The sequence below is a fragment of the Acinonyx jubatus genome, chromosome C2 (assembly GCF_027475565.1).
Source record: "Acinonyx jubatus isolate Ajub_Pintada_27869175 chromosome C2, VMU_Ajub_asm_v1.0, whole genome shotgun sequence".
Lineage (NCBI taxonomy): Eukaryota > Metazoa > Chordata > Mammalia > Carnivora > Felidae > Acinonyx > Acinonyx jubatus.
The window spans coordinates 79,055,435-79,074,986 of NC_069384.1; the positions used below are offsets into that span (position 1 = coordinate 79,055,435).

The following is a 19,552-nucleotide window of genomic DNA, read 5'->3' on the forward strand; positions in this document are numbered from 1 at the left end:
GTGCCTATGCACTACTTGAGAGAAAACTACCTGTGAAAACATAAAGAATTCTATTGCTGGGGGTCCAAGTGGGACGCAGAAAGGAGAAAGTGTACCCCTCTTTGTAGAAGAGAGCTTTGGGTATGGAAAGTAAGTGGGGAAGGTAGAGAGGTAAGCAGGTGATGGTGGTGAAGGGAGCAGTTTCCTAAGCATCTTTTGTCACCTGACCCGTGGCAACATCATGGGAAACCTGAGCAACCTGAGGACGTGATGGACACAGAACCACAACGGGTGACCAGTAGGGGTGCAGCTCTCCAGCATCCTGGTCTACAGAAGACCAGTTGCAGAGGTGGGGGCAGCAAGGAGGATGGGGCCCTCCAGACCAATGATGGTGGAGAGCATGTAGAAGGCAGCATCCAGAGCTGAAATATCCAGAAAAGTAGCAGACACGCCACTAGAAGCTAATGTGTGAGAGTTGACCCCCTTCAGTTGCTCAAAAGTCATGAGATCAGAGAAGGTCTGAGACCTGCCATAGGACAAGTAGGAATCCAAAGCCAACCCTGAAGGAAAGGACCATTATCCAGATTTCCTGTCACCAGAGAAGTCACCATTCATACCTTCCGTCTATTGTCTTCAATGTAATTCTTCTGCTTAAAAAGCTATGGGCTGTTGTAAGGGCAAATACACGTTAAAAGCAAGAGTCTATGTTTTCCATGTTGAAAAAAAAAATGAAAAGATTTCCCTCCCTTCCTTTTGCTTAGAGCATTTACCTTAGAAACTTTGTAGTTCTAAGTCCTTGTGCATCGTTTTGACATGCACTCCTTTAAAAACTAGATAGACCTTGGGGCGCCTGGGTGACTCAGTCGGTCAAGTGTCCGACTTCGGCTCAGGTCATGACCTCGTGGTTCATGAGTTCGAGCCCCACGTCAGACTCTGTGCTGATGCCTCGGAGCCTGGAGCCTGCTTCGGATTCTGTGTCTCCCTCTCTCTCTCTGCTCCTCCCCTGCTCATGCTCTGTCTCTGTCTCTAAAAAATAAATAAATGTTAAAAAAAAAAAAAAAGTTTAAAAATAAATAAAATGTTGAAGACTAGATAGACCTGTTGTCAGTTTTATGACACTCTGGAGTGTCTGGGTCAAGGGCCTGGGAACCATCTTTGTGAAATGCAATCATCAGCGGAGGTAACTCCCTGTTTCCCAGTTCCCACAGGAGGGTAAGAGGCTGATTTCAGTGGGTACGTTGCTCCAATTTGAAAAGCTACCGCTTGTCGTAAAGATACGAAAAGTTTGTTTCTCTTCCAGGTAAAGCGAATTCGCTGACATGAGTGGTTTCCCCAATTCCCAGGGTAAAGTTAGACAAAAGGTGCTGTCGGGTCCTCTAACTTAAGCACCAGTCATTGGTGACCTTGAGAACATGTGTCTAATGACTTGTATCCTGTACCTTGCTGTATAAGGGAGTGAGTCTCTTACGTCTTTGCAATCACTTGGCAGATTCCTTGTGATGTGCATCACATGGTTTAATGCTTAGTCAGTAGTTAAAGTGGATGCTTTCTCTAATGTCCCTTGTGGAGAGATTTTCTGGGTTGGGAAGAGGTTTTGTTTTTCATTATATTTTCCCAACACTTTTAAGCAGAATAACACCCAACTACACTTCTTAAATGTGTCTAGACTTGTTGGTTTCCTCCACTGAGCTCCTTAACAGTCATGCCCTGGGTTAGCAAAGCCCCCCAAGAGCATGGAGATGCCTGAGATAGATGCCTGACACAGGCTGAGGCACAGATGGAGTTTAAGCCGATACCCAGATTGCATCCCATTACTCGTGCACATAGGTCCATTCAATGAAAACTTATTTTTTCATGTACCTGACGGTGTGCTAAAAGTCAAATATGGTCCAGGCTACAGCTGTGTTAATTCTTTTTTTATTATTATTGAAAAAAGCCTTTTAACGTTTATTTATTATTGAGAGAGAGAGAGAGAGAGAGAGACAGAGCACGAGCGGTGGGAGGGGCAGAGAGAGGGGGAGGCACGGAATCCAAAGCAGGCTCTGAAGCTCAGTCAGCACAGAGCCCAACGCGGGGCTCGAACTCACGGACCTCGAGATCATGACCTGAGCCAAAGTCAGTCACTCAACCACTCAACCACCCAGGCACCCCATACAGCTGTGTTAATTCTTAACCCTAGCATGTATTTTTTTCTTTTGCTATTTAACAAAGACCATATCTCTAACTATTTATGTCCATGTGATGTATACAGGCAAATACAAGTTAAACAGATTAACCATCAACGGCATCATTTCTTTATATTTGTACAGTGATTTTTTTTCCTTTTATCACATGTATGTGTCAACAACAATTTCTGGGATGCAAAGATTAGGTCAGAGGCAAGGAAAAGCTTTCTTGCCACGGAGTTTGCAAACCACAGAGACATAGCTTTCGGCAACAAACCAAAAGTATGCTCTGAAGGGGAAGGATTGAGCTCGGAGGTAAATAGGCAAAACCACACAAGCTCCGTGTCCCTCAAGGAGACTTCTCAGACACAAGCTCCAAACTGCAAGTTTCAGGAACAGAGTGGCAAGTGGGATACAGCTCACTGTTTCCGGTAGCAGTTTCAGGATGTTTCAACTGCTGGAGAGCAAAACAGGATGTGTTGCAGGGGTCTTTTTGCAAATTTGGCTGAATTTTGTGCAAGCGTGTCAGCTCAGGCTTTGCTGACTGGTTTCATTCCTCATGGTCATTTGGCCCGATTAAAAATTTTAGTGTCTCGGGCGCCTGGGTGGCTCCGTCGGTTAAGTGGCTTCACCTAAGGTCATGATCTCGCACTCTGTGAGTTTGAACCCCGCGTGGGGCTCTGTGCCGACAGCTCGGAGCCTGGAGCCTGCTTCGGATTCTGTCTCCCTCTCTCTCTGCCCCTTACCCACTTGTGTGCACTCACTCTCTCTCTCTCTCTCTCTCTCTCAAAAATAAAAATTAAAAACAAAATTTAGTTTCTCTCCCTTGACATAGAGAATCCATCTTGTCTATCAGTGGTTGCTCTCTAATTATTCGGGTTTTTTGCCCTCATACTCATATACGTGGTCTCATTTGAGTTTTACAGATGTCCTGTAGGCAAGGTGGGTGCTGCTTTCTCGTACCTCGGGTGCACACACAGTTGCAAAGAGCGTAGCTTTCTTAAGGATGAACGGGGAGTTAAAACTCCACCGTTCTGCCGGGCTCCCAGTTCCAGCCCAGAGTTCATTCCCCGCAGCCAATAGCTTCCAAGTTTTGAGGTTTGCCTCAGGAGCAGCTCTTTAAAAGTTAGGCGCAGCTCACTGACGAATGTCTGTGTGTCTCGATAATGACAGATGTGAAGAATGGAAAATCCCAGGGCAGTGAGCTGTTGACAAGATGAAGCCCAGTCTCTGCTGGTAAGCACGATAGGTTTCTCAGGTGGTTCAGCAGTGGCGAGATAGGATCCAAGGTGACACTGACATGATTCTTTTCTCTTGGCGGAGACATTGGGAAGAGGTTAAAAAGCTGGAGGAAGATTTGTTATTCGAAGAGGAGACTTTTCTTGAGAATCTGGCATCCGACGTTGTTTTGCTAGGCTTCCAGGAAATTAATCGTCGGGCTGCATTCCAGCCTTGGGACCCGGGCTGGTAGCAGCTGTTGGCTATTTGGTCTGTCGATTAAAAATACTGCCATTAGAAACCTTTTGCAAATTAAGACAAACACCAGGTTTGTTCCTGTTCTGCTGGGGGAAATACTTTTGCCTTTTCAGCTAAAGCTAATTATCCCCACTTGAGAAAATTACCATCCACGCGCATGATCTGCCTGAGGTCTCTGCGCACTGTCTTCAGAATTGTCTGTTCTTACCTGGAAAGACTCAACAACTACACCGCACGGATAGACCAACAAGCGATAGAACAACTTGCCCCTTTTTGTATGTGTCTGCACTCAGACATCAGGATTACTGCACTGTGTTATGCTAATGGTCTGTCCCAGAGCTTTTGTAAAATTGCTTCTCTGGGTGGTGGTTTGGAACCGCACTGCACTGGGTAGACACAGTTGGCAGAGTTGATCATCTAAATCAAGGATATTGGTTTTGCTCTGTTCAAAAGTACTCCAGAACCGAACCTTAAAATGAGAATTGGCAGAGTAGGATCATCCAAGAAGGTCATAAAATTTTGAACCAAAAAAAAAAAAAAAAAGTTTCATAAGATTACAAGCTGTTTTGGCTCGCTGAGTGTTTCTTGACTGCAGGCGCTGGGTCCTATTCATCTCTGTATGCTCAACCCTGTTATTGGCACACAATAGGCCTCAACATATGTTCCTGGTTGAATGTTTACTGAGCTGGAAACGTGTTCATGGAAGCTGGTTTGGGATACACATAGCAGAGAGAGAGAGAGAGAGAGACCCTCAGGAAGACTAAGACCACTGTCAAGCTCTTAGAAACACGCTTGGAATTTCATCTCTGTTTTGACTGTGACTTTCCAGAGTGAGTGGTGAATGCCCAGAGGTCAGGCCTGATGGTGATTGGAGAATAGAATGAGAGAACACAGAATGCAGCAGGTCTTAGAGATGGGATGGAAATTACTATTACGGATGCTCCCTCCAACCTGCAACAGCTCCTGAAACCTTTTTCTCAGACCCAGGGGGAAAGGTGATCTGTTTTAGCAATGATGGTCATTCATACCCTCATGTGAATCTTGGAGACCTTCGGCTCTTTTACTGTTTCAGCCAGTTTGACCAGAGGACTGTGATAATGATGCAAGGCTCACATGCTTGCACAGCAGGCCCTGCCCAGGAAAAACAATTTCCTGGCAAAGCTGCCTAGAGCCCTCTCTAGCAGCCCTTCTAGGCTGTTACCTTGGGTCTCAAAGAGGCACGCTATGGAAATGTGCAAGGGAACCCATCACCACTTTTGAAAATAATGCACGCATTCAGTGCAGCCCCCTTAGGTTGTGGGTGCACTGGGAGAGGGATCAAAAGATGGGCAAGGAGCTGATAGCCCTAGTGGGGGAGGGTACAAGACATGTGCCTAATAAACACAAGACAGGATGGAAACCAATGAACCTATGAGAAATATACAAAAAAAAAAAAAAAAAAAAAAACTGTGAAATCATAGCAGAGAGAGAAGGTACCTCTGAGGATTCTTAGAGGATATCATATTTTGGATAGGCTTTAAATGATAGCTGGAATTTGGACAGGCAGCTTTGGGAGCGAGAGACGAGGAGTTTCCAGACAGAGGAAAGATAATGAGTGAAGTTACTGAAGTGAGAAAGCTCTGACTGTGCTTGGGGATGAGTGAGTGGCTCCATTTGGCTGGAACAGACGTAGGAGGAGAAGGGTACCGAAAGACAAGATTGGAGAATTGTAAGCACCAGACGCGGGCAGCCAGGCCTTATTTGGAGCCAGAATGAAAGGCACATACGGGCGTAGTGGCAGGTCATCATTTTTATCCATAGACACAAGATTATCAGAACTTGTAAGGAGCTCTCAGCACTCTACAAACAAGATTCTCACCAGCCTCTCCGATTCTTTGCAAAGAAGAGCAGAGACTGTGATTACACTGTTCTCGTTTCAGATGGAAAAGAAGCAAGGTAACGTTGGGACGTGGAACATTAGACGCCAGCTAAATTATCAGAGCAGGGCTTTGCAGTCAGACTGCAAAGTAGCTCCATTCCAAATCGTATCTTGTTTTCAGGAAAGTGTAGCCTTCTTGTTCCGATCTCCAGACCAGACAAGCAACCACTCTGTTCCCAGCATACCACCAACTTTGGAATTCAAGTCCAACGGCTGACCATTTCAGGATACGTTCCTGGGCGGTGAAATCAGGGCAGCCTGACGGAAGGCAGTGGTAGTGACGTTGGAGAACTTGGAGACTTTGTTGATGTGAAGGAGTGACAGGGTGCATATTAGTTCAGGTCCGCCAGGAAGCAGATGTCAAGACAGAGAAGTGCGGAAGATGCATTGAGAGTAATGCCTGTGAAAGATAAAGAGGAGAGGGAGAGAAAGCGGATAGGGAGAGCTGACCATGCTGTGGGCCTGATATCTATGAAGGGAGAGGGAGAAGGAAAGATGATCAGATAGGAAGAAACAGATTTGGGTGAAACTCTGAGAGCATTTTGATCAACCCATTGGACAGCTCTGATCCCAGGATTATCTTGTGGGGAATCCCACATTGGGCAGACGTGGTAAGGGTCATTCATTGACCACAGACTGCCAGAAAATGACCTCAGCTCAAATGCTATGATGGACCTAAGGACACTGCAGGTGGAGGCTCTCTTCCATGGCTGCCACAGGAGGTGAAGAGAGAGGGGAGTCAATGAATCCAAGTCCCTTGGAGGGTGGTTAGATATTCTTCAATACTACAAACACCATTTGGAGAAATGGATGTGGTACAGCTTTCTTCTCCAATAGTCTCTAACATAAACTCTGCTTGGAGGAGGAGTGTGTGATAAAGTGACACTTTTAAGCCTAGGATTTCATATTCTTTCTTATGCTCTGCTCAGGTATCATGTGTCGCATTGCAGCCTACACTCTAAAACCACTGCTAAAGCTCCTTCTCAGACAATCTCTTGCATAAACCAATATGAACCAACCTAGGACTTAAAACATGGCTGATCGAATGCTGTTGATTCAAAGCCCTGTCCCTAATACATCATGACTTTGTCTTGGATTTTCTTCCCACCAATTTCTCAATGTCTTTTCCTCTTCTGCGCTTTTCTCATTGAGGATTCTGTCAACCTCACTGTTATAAAATTTTTAGTCTTCCTTCTTTTCCTCCCTTTTAAATATTTTCCTTCCTTTTAAATATTTAAATAATTTTAAAACAAATTATTTGCCACTTTATTGAGGTATAATAGATGTACAATAAACTGCACACATTTAAAGCATAAAAGGGGACACGTTTGGACATATAGATATGTCCTATAACCACATCACAATTAATATTACAAAGATTCTCATCTTTCCAAAAATTTTCCTCATGACATTTTGTAATATGTCCTTCTCGCTACTCTTATTTGCAGGAAGCCACTGATTAGCCTTCTGTAGATTAGTCCTCATATTTTAAGAATTTTATACAAATGGAATCATGCACTGTGTACTCTTTTTTTGTCTGGCTTTTCATATTCAATATATTTTGAAATTTATCCGTGCTGCGGCATATATCAATAATCTGTTCCTTTTTATTGCTGAATATTGTTCCATTGTATGGATTTGCCACAAATTGTTTGTACTGCCTTGATATTAGACAGGTGGAGCCCAATTTTTGGCTGATACAAATAGGACTGCTATGAATATTCATATACAACTCCAATTGTGAATATATACTTTCATTTCTTTTGAGGAAATGCTTAGGAGTGGAATGACTGGGTTTTATGGTAGGTGTGCGTTTAACTTTTTGAGTAGTTATAACATTTTATATTCCCACCAGCAATGTATGAGAGATCGGGTTGCTCCACATCTATATCAATATTTGGAATTATCTTTTGTATTATTTTTTAATTTTTTGAGAGAGAGAGACAGAAAGGGAGAGAGAGAGAGAGAGAGTGCAAGCTGGGGAGAGGGGCAGAGCAAGACAGAGAGAATCTCAGGTACAGGCTCCACACTCATTACGGAACCTGACAAAAGAGTCGATCCCACACCCCAGGATCATGACCTGAGCTAAAATCAAGAGTTCAGTGACCAACAGACTGAGCTACCAGGTGCCCCTATTTTTTAAACATTTTTAGCCATTCTAGTCAATGTATAATTGTATCTCATTGTGATTATTTTAGAGTTTTTTTTTATTGATTGATTGATTTTGAGAGAGAATGTGTGTGTGTGAGCAGGGGACGGGCAAAGAGACAGGAAGAGAGAGAATCTCAAGCAGGCTTCACGCTGTCATTGCAGAGCCTGATGGGGGGTGCTCAACCTCACAAACCTCGAGATCATGTCCTGAACTGAAATCTAGAATTTCAGACGCTTAACAACTGACCCACCCAAGTGTCCCTGTCATTATTTTGCATTTAATAAGTCACTAGTGAAATTAGACATTTTTTTCATAAGTTTATAAACCATCTATATATCTTGTTCAGTGAGGTGCCAGTGGAAATTCTTTGCACATTTAAATAAATTAGGTTGTCTTCTCCTGTTTGAATTGTAACCCTTTTTTATATTTTCTGGATAAAAGCCTTTTGTCAGCTATATATTATGCAAATGTTATCTCCTAATCTGTGACTTCACTTTTATTCTCTTAACAATATCCTTTGAAGAATGGGACACCTGGGTGGCTCAGTGGGTTAAGCATCCGACTCTTGGTTTCAGCTCAGGTAGTGATTTTGCAGTTTGTGAGATCAAGCCCCAAGCTGGGCTCTGTGCTGACAGCGCAAGCCTGCTTGGGGTTCTCTCTCACCCATTCTCTCTGTTCCTCCCCAACTCACACACACACAGGACCCTGCGCTCTCTCAAAATAAGTAAATAAGCTTTAAAAAAACCCACAATATCCTTCAAAGAGCAATCTTGATGACATTCGACATGCCTATGTTTTTATTTCATAATAAAGCATATTTTGTGCTTTCAGCGTACTATGTAAGAAGTCCTTAACTAACTTAAGGTCACTAAGACTTTTCCCTTCCAAATGTTTTATAGTTTTAGCTCACAATTAAGTCTATATTTCATGTGAGTTAATTTTTTTCTTTTGTGGTAAGAGTTGAAGTTAACTGGCCTTGCAAAGGGCTATCAAACTGTACCCGCACATGTGTCGACAATGTATCCTTTCCCCTATGTAATTTCCTCTGCGTTTTTGTCAAAAACCCATTGACCACGTATCTACATGTGGGTGGAATTCTATACTCTATTCTGTTGCATTAATAGGTTTCTCTAACTTTATGCCAATTCTGTACTGTCTTGATCATTATAGATTCATAAGTTCTGGAATTGGGTGGTATTAAGGACTTTATGCTTGCTTTTCAAATTTGTTTTGGCCCTCGTAGGTCCTTTGAATTGACATACAGATTTTGGAATTGTCTTGAAATGTTATATTTGTATTAAAAAATGCTTACTGGGGTTTTAATTGGGATTGCATTGAATCTATAGAGCAGTTTAGGAAGAATTAACTTCTTAAAAATATTGAGCCTTCCAATCTATGTGTGTGGTATATCCCATTCCGTTAGGAGCTCTTTTACATGCCTCGTTGTTTTGTGGTTTTCAGTGTTTTCAGGTTTTCAGTGGTTTTCAGCTTTGCACATCTTTTGTCAAACTTATCCGTAACGGCTTCATATTTTGAGGATATGATAAGCTGCTGTTTTTAATTCTATTTTATGGTTGTCCATTGCTAACTTACAATTAATTTTTATTGCTTCTAAACCATTTTTATGAAGACAACATGCATTCTACAAATTTGATAAACTCAAGTTTGTCAAGAACTTACCAGTTCTTGCAGCTGTTTTGGAGATTCCTTAAGATCTTCTACAAATACATTATACCGTCTTCCAATAATGATAATTTGCTTCTTCTTTTCTAATTTGTATGGAAATTTTTCCTCCTTTATTGCACTGGCTGGGACTTCCAGTACAACACTGAAGAAAAGCATTGAGAACAGGCGTTCTTGCTTTTTCTCTGATTCGATCTTCACTGTCAAATATGATCTTAGTCAAAAGCTTTTTATAAAGGCTCTTCATAAGTTTGAACAAGTTTCTTCTATTTCTAGGTTGCTAGGAGTTCTTAATCATGGGTAGACATTAAATTCTGTCAAAGGCTTTTTCTGTGTCTGTTGAGATAATCATGCAGGTTTTCTTTTTTAGTCCACTAATACAGTAAATTCCACCGATTCGTTTTCAAATGTTAAAGGAGACTTGTATTTCTGTGATAAACCTTACCTAATCATCATGTGTTGACCTCTTTCTATTCTGCTAAGTTTTGCTAAAATTTTGTTACGAATTTTTGTATCAGGAGGGGTGTTTGTTTACCCTTTGTTTGTTTGTTTAATGTAATATCTCTGTCTAGTCTGGGTATCAAGGACAATGTTGGCTTCATGGAATGAGTTCCGAAGCGTTCTCCCTGCTTTTATTTTCTGGAAGATATGATGGAGAATTATCATCATTTCTTCTTTTAATGCTTGGTAGAATCCACCATGAAACCATCTGGGCATGGTGATTTTTTTGGATGGTTATTATTGATTCAGTTTCTTTAATAAACCTGGGTATATCTGGGTTTTCTTTTCTTTTTAGTGAACTTTGGTGATTTGTGTTTTTCAAGGCATTGTCCGTTTCAAATACTGTGTCAAAGTCACTGGCATAAAGTTGCTCATAGTATTTACTTTTTATCCTTTTAATATCAATTAAAATCTACAGTGATGCTCTTTTTTTCCCTTTCTTCCTACCTTTTCCTGATCAGTATGGCTAGAGGTTTACCAATTTTAACACTTTCTCAAATCATTGATTCTATTATAATTCTGGTTTTCATTTCATACGCTTTCACTTTTACTATTTCTTGTCTCTGGTTCATTTGGTCTCTTTAAGAAAATGTTGTTTCAGATGGGAGGACAAGCAGGTCTTGTGACTCTATCACGGCCCCAAACAAAGATCCTCTGTTCACATTGTGCTGAAATCATCATCTCTGCTTCCACTCTTTGCAAACACTAGAGATTTAATCAGTAATAATACTCTAAGTTGAAAGTGTGAGATACGTTGAGTGTGGGCAGATGCATTCTGCTGGGGTAAGAAGGGAGTTGAAAGTAGGTCCAAACAAAGAACCAGAGGAGTGATTAGAAATCTTAATTCACAAAAGAGAAGATGCTCAGAATAAGGGTCACAAACACAATTCTCCCTTATTTAAAGAACTGTTTTATGGAATAAGTGTTAGACTTCTTGGTGGTTTTGAGTATCATTGGATCAATGGGTCCAAGTGAGAGAAGCTATTTTTTGTCCCAGAGTGCCCCAGAGTGATTTTTGCGGTGATGGGTGTGAGGTCTCAGTTCCTGGAGGAAGTGAGCAGAATTAACATTTAAATACTTGTTGAACTTGTAATTTCCATCCCTGAGGTCAGACAGGCAGCTGTTCAATCCCACTGTCAACACACACCAATTGACTCCACTGTGACCAGTTAGGTAACCTGACTCCCAGCTTTCTCACATGTAAACGGCAGTAATAAACATGCCTGTTTTATAGGGTTATAAAAAATTACATGAGGTATTGGGTGAAAAAAATGTTTAGCACGGGATCTGGTATACAGGACGTACTCTCTATATTTTGATGTGTTTGTTTATTATTAGCATGTGCTGAAGTCATAGTTATACAACTTTGGAACTGGGGGAAGCCTTATAGGTCATTCAGGCCAAACGGATTACTTGATGGATGGGGAAGGTGAAGCAAGGAGAAGTGGCTTGCCCAATATCACACAGTTTACCATTCGATCAAATCTGGAGCCCAGGTATGTAGACTGTCTGGTCCGTTAACCTTGCCTTTGCTCCACACCACACATGCACAATAGGAACTGGGGACAGGAAAGTCAGTTCGAGATTCTCATTTCCATTGGTGTGCTGTGTGATTCCTGGCTCGTCCTTTCTTCTCTCCAGATCTTAGTTTCTTCGTCCATAAAATGGGCACATCACCATACTTCTGTAAAAAAAAATTTTTTTTTAAAGGTTTGTTTATTTTTGAGAGAGACACGGAGTGCGAGTGGGGGAGGGGCAGCGAGAGAGAGGGAGGCCCAGAATCCGAAACAGGTTCCAGGCTCTGAGCTGTCAGCACAGAGCCTGATGTGGGACTTGAACCCACAAACTGCAAGATCCTGACCTGAGCCAAAGTCAGAGGCTTAACCGATTGAGCCAACCCAGGGGCCCCCCCTTCCCTTTTTTTGATGTTTAATTATTTTTGAGACAGAGAGACAGAGGAACAGCACCATATTTCTAAAGGCCTTTCTAGGGTTCAGTGTTTTGTGTTTTAAACAAGTAATTTGAGCTAACGTGGAAGGAATTGGTATGTTGGAATTGTTTTCCTCAAGCAGGCATTTCCGATCTTTTGCTCCCGATGATGAAAAAAAAAAGGTGCTTTTGTTTCATGTTACATTTTAAAAGGAAATCTATCGTTCATTTCTAATCTTGTTTGTTTGCAGCTGTGTTGAGTTAAATAGCACACTAGGCTTAAGGCAAGCCGGCTGGCTTCCTGGGAAAGCAGTATGAGGGTTGCTACTTTGTTTTCCTTATCTCCCTTGGGGTACTGATAACACAGCCTGCCTCCCGCCCTGTCCCTGTCATCAGCTTAGGGATTTGCAGAGACCACGCTGTTTCTCCAGCTCCAGGGACCCCCACCACCAACTTAGAGATAATTACTCATCCCGACTGTTCCCCAGTGGGTGGGAGGGCTGATTCCGCTTGCCTGCCTCATTCCTCCACAAAAGAGAAGCAATATTCTGAAAAGATGTGTCAGTTAACGCTCCTGCCTCCCAACTTCTTTGGCTGCAGTGAAAGGGGGAAGTTTTTCCTTTTCTCGTGTTCATTTTGCAAGGTTTTCTTTGTTGTCACTGTAAATGGATACGTAGCCTGTCGAGACATGTGTCTTCCTTCCAGAAGGTACTTGCTGAGCACCCACTCTCTGCCCAGTGCCCTGTTGAGACTCTGTGCCCTGCCTCAAGGAGTGCAGAAACCGGAAATGGTGGGAAAATGAGCAACTCTCGGGCTTAAGGTAGTATTTTAATTAATATAAATTGAGTGCTAAGAGAATATGGTGTAGGGAGACATGAACTCTGCCTGGAACTCGGGAAAGGCTTCCTGGAAGTGGGAGAATTCGTGACGGAAAGAAAGGTAGAAGACAAATGAGCAGAAAGGACGGTTTGGGCAACGAATTTCTTGACCAGATTTCATAACCTCTATTAGTTGAATGTCAACTCTGTAGCATGCCCTATGCTAATTAGATTTTGCAGGATTTACTTGAGAGAGGGAAAAGACTAATCTAGTGGTCAAAGACAGCATCCTTCCTGGATGAGGGCTGTTGCTCATTTTCAGTAGAGACATGGAAGCAGTCCTCCCTAAGGTTTCCAGGGGCTCAGAGGAAGAGTAAAGAATGTGGGAGGCGTATGCTGCCTTTCCGAGTGCTGTCAGGGGATCTCGACCTCAACACCACAGACATTTTTGCCCACCTAACTAATTCTTTGTTATGGCAGACTGTCCTTCGAATTATAGAATGTTTCGCAGCATCTCTGGCTTACACCCACTAGATGCCAGTGGCAATCTCTCCACGGTTAAGACAACTGGAAATCTCTGCACATGTTGCCCAACGTCTCCTGGTAGGCAAAGTCACCCTGGCGGAGAACCATGGCGAGACGCAGTTTGATACGTTGGAGAGATCGTAAAACTCAGGAGCAAGAGAATTGAGTCTCTTCTTTGTGGTTCGGACGTCAGTTTCCCCATTTGAAAAAGAAAGGAATTGTACTGTATTCATTCATCCACCTGTGCATGTGTTCCTTCAACTCAATCGGCAAGTCGTAAGCGCTGCTGTGTGCCAGGCATCCTTGTGGCTGTTACAGATAGAACGGTGAGTGGGAAAAACAAGATCCGTGCCCTCATGTTGCTTACACTTAAGTCATAGGAGGCAAGCAATAAACACACAAGCATAAAAAATATAGTAGAATCAGCAGCATGACCAGTACTAGGAAGAAAATAAAATAGAGCGATCTTCTACAAAGTGTCTGAAAGTCGGGAGGTGTTCTCTGCGGAATTATTCTCAGATGGCATTTGAGCGGAGTCATCCATGTGAAGCCCAGGGGAAAGAACGCTCTAGGCAGAGAGGAGAGGAAGCACAAAAGCTGTGAGGTGGGTATGAGCTAGGCCGGTCCAGCGGGTGGTGAAAAGTAGGGAGAATGCCAGGAGGGGTCTGAAGGGTAGACGAGGGTCAGTTCCTAGAGGGCTGTGTAGACCAGCTAAAGGAGTCTGCACTATACTCTACTTGCTACAGAATGCTATTGGGGTCGGGGTGGGGGGAGGGTTGTAGCAGGAGAATGATACAACCTGCTTTATTTTCATAAAGCTCATTCTGGCTACTTTGGGGATAATGGATCTTAAGGGGATACGAATGGAAGCAGGAGACCAAGGGATGAGGTGGTTTCAGTAGGTCAGGAGAGAGGTGGGGATGGCTTAGCCTAGAGATATGGTAATGGAGATACAGAGAAGAGGGCAGAGTTTGGGGATACCTCTTGGAGGCAGAGCCAACCGGATTTGCTGGTGGATTGAATGTGAGGGCTAAGAGGGAATGGGTCGCAAGGAGAATGCCTGGGCTTTTGGCCAGAAGAACTGGGGCAGGGGTGGGGGGGATCATTTTGCCATTTACTTATGGGAGGAAAATCGATTTGAAAGCGAAAAGCAATAGTTCGGGATGAGTCTAAAATAATTTCCAACCAGAAAATTCAATTCTATGATGGAATTTAGTATTGCCCTTCTTTTATTTTCTCCAGAGACCTCAGTCTACCTCTGAGTAGACACACGTATATCACAGATGCACACATACAAAGCTATAGCAAAGGCAAATGAGGGAGACAATGGCATAGCAGGAAACCGGGGTGGTTTCCAAACTATCTTCATGCATGCAGAGATAGTCTCATGCCTGACAGGCAACAAGGGTCTTTGGAAAATCATGTCAGAGGAGATCTTGTCAAGGGGAGGTTTTGCCATCAAGAAGCCTAATGAGGCTTAAAGATGATAATTCATTAGCCGTCTTCAACATGCCCCACTCTGCTGCCTGGTAATTATTGAGTAGCTACGGACCAGCTCAGAAATATAGTGACAGGACCGTTTGTTCCATCCATCAAATCCCAAAGCTGTAATCATCTAATGAAGGCTACAAGAAGCAAACAGTGGAAAATAATAGTAATACATTTGCTTCCCCCTGAGCCTTTTAGCCAGGTTTCCAGAGTCTATGGTGAATAGATTCACTGGAAAATTTGGTTCTCTCTAGGGTGCAAGGCTACGGTTGTCTAACAGCTACAGGACAAATGGTACTACTTGGACATGAGGTGGAAAAGCAGGTAGATATTTTCTTTTAGCCTAGGAGAAAGTAATCCTTCGGCTTGGACCCTAGTAGGAAAGTAAGAAATTGAGAGCAGGCATGGATCTTCCATGAGGCTTGGGGTTTTCAGGACTCCAAAATAAGAATGGGCTTCTCTCTACAGCTGGCATAAGGAAGACATCGCCAGCAGCCTTAGATCCATTCCATCCAGCACTGAAATGGAGAGACCACAGGGAATGGTGACAAGTCTAAACCGCAAAACTCTCAGCACATTCGGCTTTATCCACCCCCCACACCAAGAGTCTTGAACAAGCTTGAGCATGGCTTCTGTTAGCTGGAGGCCATATCCCTGGGATAACAACTCCAGTCCTCTTTAAATGGCCACCTGACAAAGATCAAAGCTGCCAAAAGAATTTACTATTTGTTCTAGCCAATACCTGACTCTCAGCCCCTGACCTCACTTTTCTTAGAGGATTTACGTTAGAAAACTTGCAATTGTGAATCCTTTCTTCGTCCCTTGAGACGTACCTTCTGCAATCCAGAAATATCTGTCCCGAGGACCTGGGAGCCATCCCTTGGAATACAATCAGCAAGAAGATAGAGCCAGGGCCTCCCCATCTCTGTGGGCGGGCGGGAGCCAGCCTAACTTTGACAAAAACCACAGAGGCCTCAGCACATGGGCCACCCGCCCTTAGTGTCCTTTGGTACTTCTCCTTCGGCACACCCCAGCATTTAAAAAGCCTCCTGTTTCTTGTTCGGTGGGGTTGAGCTCAGTTTACACACTGAAGTCTCTCCCCTTGGTAGGGGAGCTCCAATAAAGTCCGTCTTGCCATTTTTAACAAGGGTCCTGTGTGAAGTTTTTCTTTTACTCAAGCTCAGGTTCCGGGACTTGAAAGACACAGGAGCAAGTCTGGGCTCACACTCTTCTACTGACATCGCTATAGACAAAGGACTCCTTTGCCTGAAGCTTTAACTTTGTAAGTGCAAAATGAGGATACTAAAATATATTTCACGTTTCTAAGTGGTTGCGATCATAGAACTGCATAATGCTTTAGAAATGCTCCAGTGCTAGAAAATATGAGAGGTTTTTATAGTGGATACATTTTAGATCAGGGCAATCTTTGAAAAGAAGGTACTGCTGACTCACAACTAGCCAATGACAGGGAACATCCTGTGCCGGGCCCCTAATTTATTTTCTTCTCTCTTCTTCCTCGTAAGTCAAGCACCGAAACCCAAGATTTATACCACCCTTGAAAATATACCGGTCTTGGGTTTAGGAACTACATTTTTGCGACTGTATTTTTTTGCGATTGTGTGTCTTTACTAAGTGCCAATATGGTACCCGGTAGGGACAACCCACTGACTTGATGGCAGCCATTTCTGCACTGGCAGAGGTGAGTTGGTGAGTGCCTGACAGGTCACCCAACAAAAGGTGATAAAAAAGAGGCCCAGACTGAGGTTAAGTCAGGAGAATGGTGTCTGCCTTCCCTCCCTGCCAGAGATTAGCCATCTTCCCTTCTATGATGCTACAGCTGTTGTGTAGGTGAGCAGTGACCTTCTAAGTGTGAGCTCTAGTCCCTGCCTTCTTGCCCTTGTGCACTGGCGGGCATTGAAACCCCTACCTCTCTTCCCTGAGTCAAGCGTAGAGACCAGGAGAGGCCAAGAGAAGTTTCTGCTCCTGGGGCTTGGGAGGTACCATACCAGGGTGGGCGCTAGCCTAGCGTGCTCCCTCACTTAAGTTACAGTCCTGACCTGCTTCCTGCGATGCTTGCTCAGTTAACACGAATAGACTTTTCTGCCCCAATTTCCATCTGAGGCTGCAGGTGTATAAATCCTAGCCATTTTGACTAAGCCTAGACACTCTGCCTGTGTCTTGCCATTCCCCTCTTCTTGGGGCACCAGATCCTGTCTGTCTCTCCTCCCCACCCCCAGTTAGTACAGGGGTTCTGCTCAAACAAGCAGCTCATGGGGACTATGCCACCCTGCTGCCTTACTTACCAGAGATCACCTCACTTTTGCCTGCGGGCTCCTACTTCACGCCCTACCTGCCAGGCTGGATCCCTGTTCTGGACCACCAGCTCAGCTGAGCTGGGTGTTGACATTCCTGCAGATGACACAGTTTGAGCTCTCAGCCACACGGTCCCAGTCAGCTTGCACGTCAGAGAAGTTCCCATAGTGCTGGCCCTGCTCTGTGTTGCCGTTAGCTTCTCACAGGGGCCTCGAGGGGAGATCTCAAAAGATCTTACATAAAGTCTGGCTTTGGGCAACTTTTTCTGGAACTTCTTCTGACTGACTCTGACACACAAATCCCCCCCCCCCCCATTGCTTTTCAAACAGCCGCCTCTTCTCTGACGAAGACAAAGTGTCTTGATTTTGCCAACCCACATCTCCGCTCCTACTTCCCTCCTAAGCATGGGAGAATTTTAATTTGAAGGGCAATTCAATACATTATCAGTTCTGAGACCTCCTGTCGTCAGGGTTCCAGTAGCTTGTATTGTATTTAAAGTACTTGATGGAATGCTAATTTGATCTTGGCCAATCCTTTTATTGGACAGAGCTGAGCAACTTCAGTGAGTTTAACACTTAAATATATCCTTCTAAGTCCTGAGGAAAACAAAGGCCTACGCTGAGATTGCAAAGAAACACAGTGCCATCTGAATGAATGCCTTTGAGATGAAGGGCCTTCCTTCAGAGCCTCAACTGGAAGAGGTACCCTGTGGGTGTTTAATCTTCATGGGGAGCAGGTGGTGCTGCAATCCAGATTTCAGTCCTTCCTCTTTTTTGTGTGAAATGCAGTACTTAAGGTAAACGCATCAATAATTAAGCTTAGCACCTTTAAGTTTTTCTAACTATGACAAGGGATGATGATAACAGCTGGGGGGTACTGTCCCATGATTGAGTCACCGGGCAACTCTTTACCCTCTCCCGGCCTCAATTCACTCATATGTACAATAGAGGTATTGGGTAATATCTTTCAAGCCGTTCCCACTCTACGATTTTGGGGGGGGGAGGGGGGAGTCCATTGGCCTCATTACTCAGCATTGTTGAAACTTGAGTTTAAATCCAAGCCAGAGTTTGTGTCTGTCTTCAGACCACTCTTGGCTACACATTTTCTAAATTCCAAACTCTCTATTCACTCATAAAAATTATTAGACTCCTCATATGCATAAGACTAAATTTGTTGCAGTTGGTGGAAAGTTGTTGCGGAGTCGAATGTGATTACCTTCTGGGATCTGTTGCTTTGGGTCCCCCCAAGACTGAGCCAGCTCCCCCCTTCACAGAACAAACCTTCAGACCCGATTACAATAGTGTTCCTCCTTCAGAGAGATCCGCAAGAAGCAGAGGGCAAGGGAGACGCTTTCCACCTTGAACTCTGACCTGCACGGATGGGTTTCCATTCTTCTTGATATGAAAGAGACTTTGGAAGTCCTCTGATCCATTCTACCCCCTTATTTTACAGTAAGGAAACCAAGACTCAGAAAGGAGAAGTAAAGTAGTTAGAACATTGCTGGTTAGAACCGAAGCACACAGAGAACTGACTCTGCCACTTGTTAGTTGTGTGACCCCATCAAATTACTTAATATTGGATGCCGCCATTTCCTCATTTACAAAGAGGTTATAATAAGCACCAATTTCATAGAGTTTTGCAAAGGATCGATGATAAAATGTAAACAAACATGTAGCGGAGTGCCTAGCATAACTTAAACACTCAATAAATGTCAAATGTATTTATCCCAGTGCTTTGGGACCCACCTCCCCATCTCCTGCTCTCTTTGATTATACAATCAGAGCTTTTATTTTATGGCTCTAGAGAAAAGCTAAGTGAAAAATGACAGTGTCTTCAGTGTCAAGAATGGTTGATTTTCTTGAGACGAAACAGCTAAAAACAAAAATTAAGGTGAGACCGATGGCTAGACTTTGATGTAAATAAACAGTCTGAGCGTGAAGATTGCTGGTAACTGGCTCCTAATTACAGAGGTTGCTGGAGGAGACATCGGGATAATCTTACAGAAAGAGTTACGGAGGGCAGAAGAGGGCTGTGCTAAATGAGGCATAGGATGTGCAGGGTGTGGAGACAGGTGGTGGTCCTGGCATGTGATTAGGAAGGGGCATGGTAAGGGAGGTGTCTGCCATAGTCAGGCAATGGTGGTGACATCGGGCAGCAGTCTCAGGATGTCAGATGCAGACGTGAAGAGGGCACTGGAGCGAGAAGGCAGAGTTTCAGTCCGAAAGGCATTCAAGAACTCAAGGGCTGGTTTAGAAGTTCCAGTGGGGAAGTGCCTGATGGCTGTCGACTGAGGAAGGTCACCCTCCATGTCCAAGCATCGGAGAAACATCCCTGAAGCAGTAAGTGGGGAAAGGGACCGCCTACTTGAGTAGCTGGAGAAGTGCATGGAATCTTGTCCTTCGATCAGGGCTCATACATTATTGCCAGATCCCCTTCTTGTTCATCTGAAACAGAGAGATATGGGTATGCTTTCCAGAGAGGCCAAGGGGGGCCCAGCCAGGGGCCGAATTTATGGACCAATGATATGGCATGGGGCTTGGTCAGAAGACTAAGACAGAAATGCACCAGTTAGGGGTCATGGACATAAGCAGGCTGTCTTGATGCT

General features: G+C 43.8%; 2 long non-coding RNA genes across 2 annotated transcripts in view; one reads left to right on the forward strand and one right to left on the reverse strand.

The window, feature by feature from the left end:
* The first annotated feature begins 10,722 nt into the window (after positions 1 to 10,722).
* LOC128315219 (uncharacterized) overlaps positions 10,723 to 19,552 on the forward strand; it is a 35,823-nt gene continuing 26,993 nt past the window's right edge. Inside the window, exon 1 of the long non-coding RNA XR_008297756.1 lies at positions 10,723 to 11,370. This is a non-coding gene — a long non-coding RNA (uncharacterized LOC128315219). The remainder of the gene's footprint in view (positions 11,371 to 19,552) is intronic.
* Positions 17,326 to 19,552, reverse strand: part of LOC128315220 (uncharacterized) — a 30,780-nt gene continuing 28,553 nt past the window's right edge. Inside the window, exon 4 of the long non-coding RNA XR_008297757.1 lies at positions 17,326 to 19,391. This is a non-coding gene — a long non-coding RNA (uncharacterized LOC128315220). The remainder of the gene's footprint in view (positions 19,392 to 19,552) is intronic.